This window comes from Panthera pardus, unplaced genomic scaffold (genome assembly GCF_024362965.1).
Source record: "Panthera pardus isolate Hobbes unplaced genomic scaffold, ASM2436296v1 HiC_scaffold_20, whole genome shotgun sequence".
Taxonomy (NCBI): domain Eukaryota; kingdom Metazoa; phylum Chordata; class Mammalia; order Carnivora; family Felidae; genus Panthera; species Panthera pardus.
This window is the reverse complement of record NW_026526766.1, coordinates 7,197,234-7,204,880: the sequence shown is the minus strand read 5'-3', so window position 1 is coordinate 7,204,880 and position 7,647 is coordinate 7,197,234. Positions and strand designations below refer to the sequence as shown.

At 40.9% G+C, this 7,647-nt stretch overlaps 1 long non-coding RNA gene across 1 annotated transcript; it reads left to right on the top strand.

Moving 5' to 3' along the window:
• The first annotated feature begins 222 nt into the window (after window positions 1-222).
• Window positions 223-5,734, top strand: LOC109275480 (uncharacterized). Its single transcript, XR_002084189.2, has 2 exons — window positions 223-588; window positions 4,767-5,734. It is a non-coding gene; the product is annotated as an uncharacterized LOC109275480 (long non-coding RNA).
• Window positions 5,735-7,647: the final 1,913 nt, after the last annotated feature.

The window sequence follows — 7,647 nt, the reverse complement described above, 5'->3', positions numbered from 1 at the left end:
ATGGTTCTGATGTCATTAGAGGGAACCAACGGAGAACCCCCACGGCCTCCAGGAGTGACGAGCAGCCATGGGAAGGTACCTGCTGAGCCCCCTGGGCTCCCTGCTTTGTCGCTGCCTCCGGAGGTGATGGGTAAGTCCCTCTCAGATCCTAGCTGCACGGTGTTTGTATTATGAGCTTTCAGACTTCATTTGAGCATTTCTTTTCCTGACCTAGGTCTGGAAACCACCTGGAGACGGACTGGATCCAGGGTCATACTGGTCCAACTTGGCAACCAGACTGAGACCAGGGTAAAGACTCTGGTGAATAAAATTTTGTTTTAAGGCTGAACCAAAAGGTTAACCTAACCAAAGAGAATTTTGAATTATAGTGACCACAGTGGAGAACCTTTAAACTAGAGAAGCTTATCCATTTAGGAGATGCCCTAGAGAAAATGGGGTCTCAGCCAAGGACTCACCATAAAAAGTAGACAGAAGTTTATTTATCCCCCTCTACAGTTTCTGAGACCAGGATGAGACCCACTGGGACACCTCACATGCTTCGGAGCCTGCAGATGGGATCCTGGGAAAACTGGCACAAGCCAGGAAAGGGTGAGAATTCCTACCAAAGTCAACTCTTCCAGATCTCCACCTGTGGTGCCTGGTTGTGAGGGGAAGGTAACATTTCACACAGTCACTCCCTTCCCAAATTCACATTGACAGGCAAAACACACACACACACACACACACACAACAAAACAAAAATAACATTTGTAAGAATAAGATCTTTGAATTGTGACTCGTGGATTTACCTTTGGGAATGCATCATTGCGGACCCCTACTCTCCTAGGGACAGCGACTACCTCTCGTTTGTCCTGTTTGTGTTCTGAGAACTTGGCTTCAGTTGGTTAAGCAGCTGACCTCAGCTCAGGTCATGATCTCACGGCTCGTGAGTTCAAGCCCCACATCGGGCTCTGTGCTGACAGCTGGGAGCCTGGAGCCTGCTTTGGATTCTATGTCTCCCCCTCTCTGCCCCTCCCCTGCTCACGCTCTTTCTCTCTCCCTTTCAAAAACAAACATTTAAAAAATTAAGATAAAATATAATAAAAAATTGTTTCTTAAAGACGGCAGCAAGTTATCTGTTCAGATGGCTTTAAACGTTTTTACCAGTATTTGGAGAGATCTTTAAGATTTTCACCTATTTTCCAAATAACCCTCCATTTTGTTTTCTTTTTCTTTCCTTCTGGTAAGAATCCCCTCACTGGATTTAATATTTCAGGGATGGTCCTCACTTCCTAGAGAAGGCTGGGAGGCCCCAAAATATGGATGAACAAAATTATGGGTTGCACTCCATCCACGGGTAGGGCTTCCTCTTTACTGCCAGCTCTCAGGGGAACTGTCTAAATCTTTTCTTCCTTTGGCTATCTTTGGGAGGGACTCTGGATCCTGGGAGGACTGTTTCTTCTATACCTCTTCAGGGGTACCTCTTGCATCCTTGGGGTTGTTCAGGAAACCTGACAAGAGATTCAAGAGAATTTAAAATAACTCTATGGGCAGAAGCTGGTGAAATTGGAAGCCGGTACTCAGAGCCGAAGAGGAAGGTTTTTCAAAGGCCTTCTCCCCTAAGTTAAATGAAACTATGTACCCAAGGGAAAGAAAACCATTCCAAAGACTAACAGCTCTAAATCTAGAATCTAGAAGCCTGTGATGTCCATCTCAGTTGAACATCTTCTTCCTGATTCAGAGAAGCAAACTGAAGGTAATATAGTTGGATGGGGGGTCAGCCTTGAGATCACTGAGGTTACAACCCAAGTCTAGGAGAAATTAAAAACAACTGTACTCGTCTTACATACCAAGTCTTTACAAGAACAGAAATACTGCTCTAGAAAGAATTCAAAGCCCCCCACCCTCATCGTTTTTACCAATCCCAAAACCTTCCCTATTCACCTCCAAAGGCTTGCAAGTATTGTCAATTTCTTGATTTAGGATCAAAAGTCCTTAGCGGAACTTGTATTCTTTCCCTGTGCTTTGAGAAGTCAATATTGTACCAACCTTCCCTAGGAACTGAGGGCCATCTCTGAAATACAAACTCCAGTGAGGGGATTCTTATCAGAAGGGAAAGAAAAAGGAAAAGAGGAAAGGGGTGCTATTTGGAAAATAGGTGAATTAAAAATCTTAAAGATCTTCTCTACAAATACTGGTAAAAATGTTAAAGCCATCTGAACACAAGATAAACTTACTGTTTATCTTGTGTTCAAAAAACACAATTTTATTTATTGATTTTTTTAATGTTTATTTTTGAAGGAGAAAGACACTGGGCACGAGCATGGGAGGGGAAGAGAGAGGGAGACACAGAATCTGACACAGGCTCCCGACTCCAAGCTGTCAGCACAGAGCTCAACGCGACTCACAAGCCAAGAGATCATGACCTGAGCTGACGTCCACCGCTTGACCGACTAAGCCACCCAGGCTCCCCAAGAAACAATTTTAGATCCAATTGTTCTCTTATAAACTAGTGACTTTTACATTAATAATGCCCGTTTCATGGCTAAAACTTTAAAACAAAAGCTATAGGTCTCTGTTTATATTTGTCTCTATGTTTATGTATATCGATGTATGTATTTTACTGATGTGTGATATTTTTCTACCACATTGGCATTGCCAACATCAACTTGTAAAGGGCTCTATTTAACTGGCTTAAAGACAAACAACCTCAAGGACAGAAAAGCACTCTACAAATTAAGTATGTTCTCAGAAATATAAACACTAACCCAAATGTTTTTCAAGGTCACACCATCTGAGATAATCAACAAATGAAATTTTCAAGAATACTGATGCTTTAACTGTATGTGTACTTAAAAATAGTTTCCAGGGCACCTGGGTGGCTCAGTCAGTTAAGTGTCCAACTTCAGCTCAGGTCATGATCTCATGGTTCATGAGTTCGAGCCCCGTGTCAGACTCTGTGCTGATAGCTCGGGGCCTGGAACCTGTTTCAGATTCTGTCTCTCTGTCTCTCTCTCTCTCTCTCTCTCTCTCTCTCTCTCTCTCTCTCTCTGACACCCCCCCCCATGCTCTATCTCTCTCTCTCTCTCTCAAAAATAAGTAAACATTAAAAAAGTATATTTTTTAAATAGTTTCCAAAATGTTTCTGGTAACTTGAAACAAAAGTATACTGAGATAAGTTAAATGATGGATATTCACTGAGTATCTCAGATCATTTCCAGATAAGATAAAATAATGAAACATTACTGAACACAGTTTTTATCTACTTTTGGCTTCTTATTACAGAGAAAGTAAAAACATTTGGGTGTGTTAATAAACATGTTCTCTGCATCACTGAAATGATGTACTACTGAGGAAGCATATGCTTCTAGAAATCAAGAAATATACTCATGAATCTGCCAATACAAAGAATGCTGATTTCTTACTTTTCACTAGAAATTAAGGATCCTAAGGGTTAAAAACTCTAATTAATATGGAATTGTTAACTACTAGAAATAATAAGGGAAAAACTCCGTATGCAAGGAAAGTAAAATGTGTTTTGGCCAAGAAAAGGTCAGGAAGTATGAAGATGCTTTTTTGTTAAGGGAAATGAAAGGAATTTTTCCCTAAACTAAAAGCTGGTTCCTTCAGAATGGGAAAGAGGAGAACAAAGGACAAACTGAATGGATTATGGAAAGCTGGGAACAGAGAGACAGAGGGAATTTTTACCTTGTGTACTCAAGCTGGCCAAAACTAAATTGTTATTCCAAGGGTTTTAAACGTAAGCTTTAATACAATAGGGTACTTATGTAAAACTAAAAAGTTTCTTTCATGTACCTAAAGGACAAAGTTGTCCTAAACTCTTAGTCTGTTCTTGACAATGAGAAATTGTGAAAGGACTTCCTTTACCTTGTAAGTAACACACCTGGAAAACAAAGCTTTCGTGTTTTCCTAATTTAATTTCCTGTGCTTCGTGTTGCCTTTATCAGGTCTTTGACGCCTTAAGAAAACTGAGTCTTCTCAGTATTCGAAGAGCTAAAGCTTTCCTCACAACTATGTAACCTTCTGTATTTGCCTTTGAAATGTTCTGTCACTTTGGTGAAATAGATAATTGAGTATATTCTTTCACAATGGTCTGTGATCCTACTTCCCAAAATCAAATTCTACGTAAAGACTTTTTGACCTGGAAGTAAGTTTGGGATTTTCTAGAAGGTCCCTGGAACATTTCAAAAGATTTGTTGTCTCTCCTCATAAAAAGACAGATATTAATTAGGTAACTAATTAGCCTTATTTGCTGTTAAATTACATGAGAAGCACTGTCAAGTAAGAAGTAATAATTATGTTATATTTGTATGCATATAGGTTATTAATATAAGTGTTCCAGGGGCGCCTGGGTGGCTCAGTCGGTTAAGCATCCGACTTCGGCTCAGGTCATGATCTCATGGTCCGTGGGTTCGAGCCCCATGTCGGGCTCTGTGCTGACAGCTCAGAGCCTGGAGCCTGCTTCCGATTCTGTGTCTCCCTCTCTCTCTGACCCTCCCCCGTTCATGCTCTGTCTCCGTCTCAAAAATAAAAATAAACATTAAAAAAATATATATACATACATATATATAAGTGTTCCAGCAATTATATAAAATTCCTAGAAATCTGATATATGTCCTGGTATAAATACTATCACTTACAATTCTAGTTATTATCTCAAACCCTGTATGCCACAGAAATAACCAAATTTTCTTGTTGGCAGCATTATAATGAACTTTGAACACCTCTTTAACCATGGCCATTTTTAAATCTTTTTTCCCTTACAGAAACTTACTTTTCTACTCTGATGCTTTTGCAAATAAATGTTCCTACAAAAGTGCTTCTTCATCTTCCAGACGACTCATGGGAAGGACTCTAACAAGTACAAGTTTCTGATAACTTCCAGACCACACCACTGAACTGAGTAAGAATTGGCAGAGCTCTAAGGGAAAGACTGACAGTTTCATAAAACTAACAAAAGATCAAGATCAACAAGAATTAGTTACATTGGACTGAATGAACTGATAAAGATGATTTTATAATTTTTATGACTTTTGTTTGAAACACTGTGGTGTTGTTTTTCTAGAGTTAGGAAAATCTGTCTTTTCTCTTAAACTATCATTAGTTTGGTAAAATGTACCTTTGTAAACAAAGATGAAACATTTATCTTTTCTCCTTATCTGATTCCTCCAGAATTTGGAAACTCCATTCTTATTTTCATGGAAATACAGTTATTTGCTTAAGTTCAATAAGAATCTGTTCTCCTTGCAAGAGGACACAATTGGAAACATTGGTTATATGACCAAGACTTTGATGAAATGTCATATTTGAGAATATGCATAAAATCAGATGTGAGAAGATTGTTTGAAGGAACTAAAGTTGACTTATGGAGCCAAAAAAGTCCCTGGGAACAAAGAGCCTGGCACCTTGCTTATTACAGAGTTCTCAGCAACCTTAGCAGGTGAGTAAGGCAGGTCACTTCCTGGCAGGCCCAGGAACTTCAAGATATCCTGGGGACCTCATGAAGAGAAGAATTCACCCAAACAGATAGGTATTGCAAGTGAAGTCTGATGGTGAGTTCTTGGTGTGGCTTCTTAGCCTGGAGAGGCTATAAAAGTCCTATCTAAGACTCCCTGTGAAAAGTTCCAGCAAAGCAGATTTTTAAAAGGTCTAATATGGTCAATCGCTATTCTTGCTGCACTTATGTAAATAATCAGGCCAACTTTAATAAGATTAGATTTATTATGCAAACAAATTAGTCTTACTGTAATTATCTTTATTAGAAATAGGGGCGCCTGGGTGGCTCAGTCATTTAAGTGCCCAACTTCGGCTCAGTTCACGATCTAACAGTTTGTGAGTTCAAGTCCCACGTCGGGCTCTGTGCTGACAGCTCGGAACCTGGAGCCTGTTTCAGATTCTGTGTCTCCCTCTCTCACTGTCCCTCTCCCACTCATACTCTGTCTCTCTCTCTCTCTCTCTCTCAAAAAGAAACATTAAAAAAAATTTTTTTAAAGAAATGAGGGTGATGTAGAACAAACACTGTTTCAGTAGAGGATTATAACACAACCTATAGATATCAGATTCGACTCCTGTTCATTGTGTGTGTGTGTGTGTGTGTGTGTGTGTGTGTGTGTATATATGTATAAAATATCCCCTGTTTTCTCCCACCCTTCTGATTTGGATCATAGAGGCTGCCCTTGAAGAGCCTTATAAGGGACCATACCTCAGGCTCTCCCCACAACCCGACAGCAGCCATACTTTACGGATTTGAACCTTGGGTCCCATTCCCCAAATGAAAGGGACTGATTCAGACTCTTGGATCTGCATACCAGCTGGAGATCTTAAATTAAAATTAACTAGGGAGGTTCCTTCCCAGAATTAGACAACATCTTGAGACAGACAGCTCTCCCAAGGTCATGAATCAAGATTTTCAACCCCAATATGAAACTTTTACTCCTTTCGCCTTTTTGCTCCTTGCTTCCTCTCTGTGTTAACGCACAGGAAGGCAACACTCCTTCATTCTGGCAGCTGTCACTGAATCTACTGCTGAGTCCACAGCTGTACAACCAAAGTCCCCAAACACTCTTGCTAAAGTGGGTTTTTTTTTAATGTTTATTTATTTATTTTGACAGAGAGAGGGAGAGAAAGAGAGAGCACGCACACAAGTGGGGGAGGGGCAGAGGAGGAGAGGGAGAGAGAGTCCCAAGCAGGCTCCGCTCTGTCTGTGGGGAGCCTGATGCGGGGCTCGATCCCAAGAACCAGGAGATCATGACCTGAGCCGAAATCAACAGTGGGTAGCTTAACCAACTGAGCAACCGAGTTGGTCACCCAGGTGCCCCAAGGTGGTTTTGGATAACAGAATTGCTTTATGTTACTTACTGGATGAACAAACAGGAAGCTGGATCATTGTTGTACCTGGACCATTACCTCCGGTACTGCAACACATACAAGAAATTAACAAGTCACTTGGTTAAAACAGGTTGATGACCCCCACCCCGTGTACATTCTTTGATTTATTTGATATCAGCTGGGTGGTTCATGGAGGCCCTGGCTAAGGAGGAAACTTCAGGCTCTTGGTACCAGCCTCCCAACAGTCATCACTGGAGTCTCCCTGGAGCACCAGGTTCTCTCCAAGGTCCTAAATGCATGTTCACAGCCATCCGCAGTATATCACATGGTCTCTCTGAGTGTGGAGAAATAGAAAAAGGGTAAGCAACCAGATGAACAAGATGAAAAACAATTCTTCCACAGATCTGCCCTCACAACTTAGGAGTGTCACAAGGACACGAGAGCCACTTAACTCTCACGGTGACTGGAGAGTGGCGCCCATACCAACTTTTTGGTCAATCTCTCATGGATGAGAGGATGGCCAAAAGAGGGAAAGTGTTTAATTAAACAAGGACAGTAGACCAATAATGCTCTCAGGCCATGGCAGCCTACATGAAAAGCAAACCAAAACCTAAGCCTCTAAATGCCTCAAAGTTATAAAATCAAAATGCTAAAAGCAACCAATCATGAACAGCTAACTAAACTCTAAGCTACAGCCAATCAATGAACTTTCTTACATTTTTCTGTTACCTTAATTTTCTTCCTCATGTTCCCCAAACTCCTGTTGGTGAAACACTCCTAATCACTCTTGGTTCGGCACTGCCTGATCCAAATCAATCT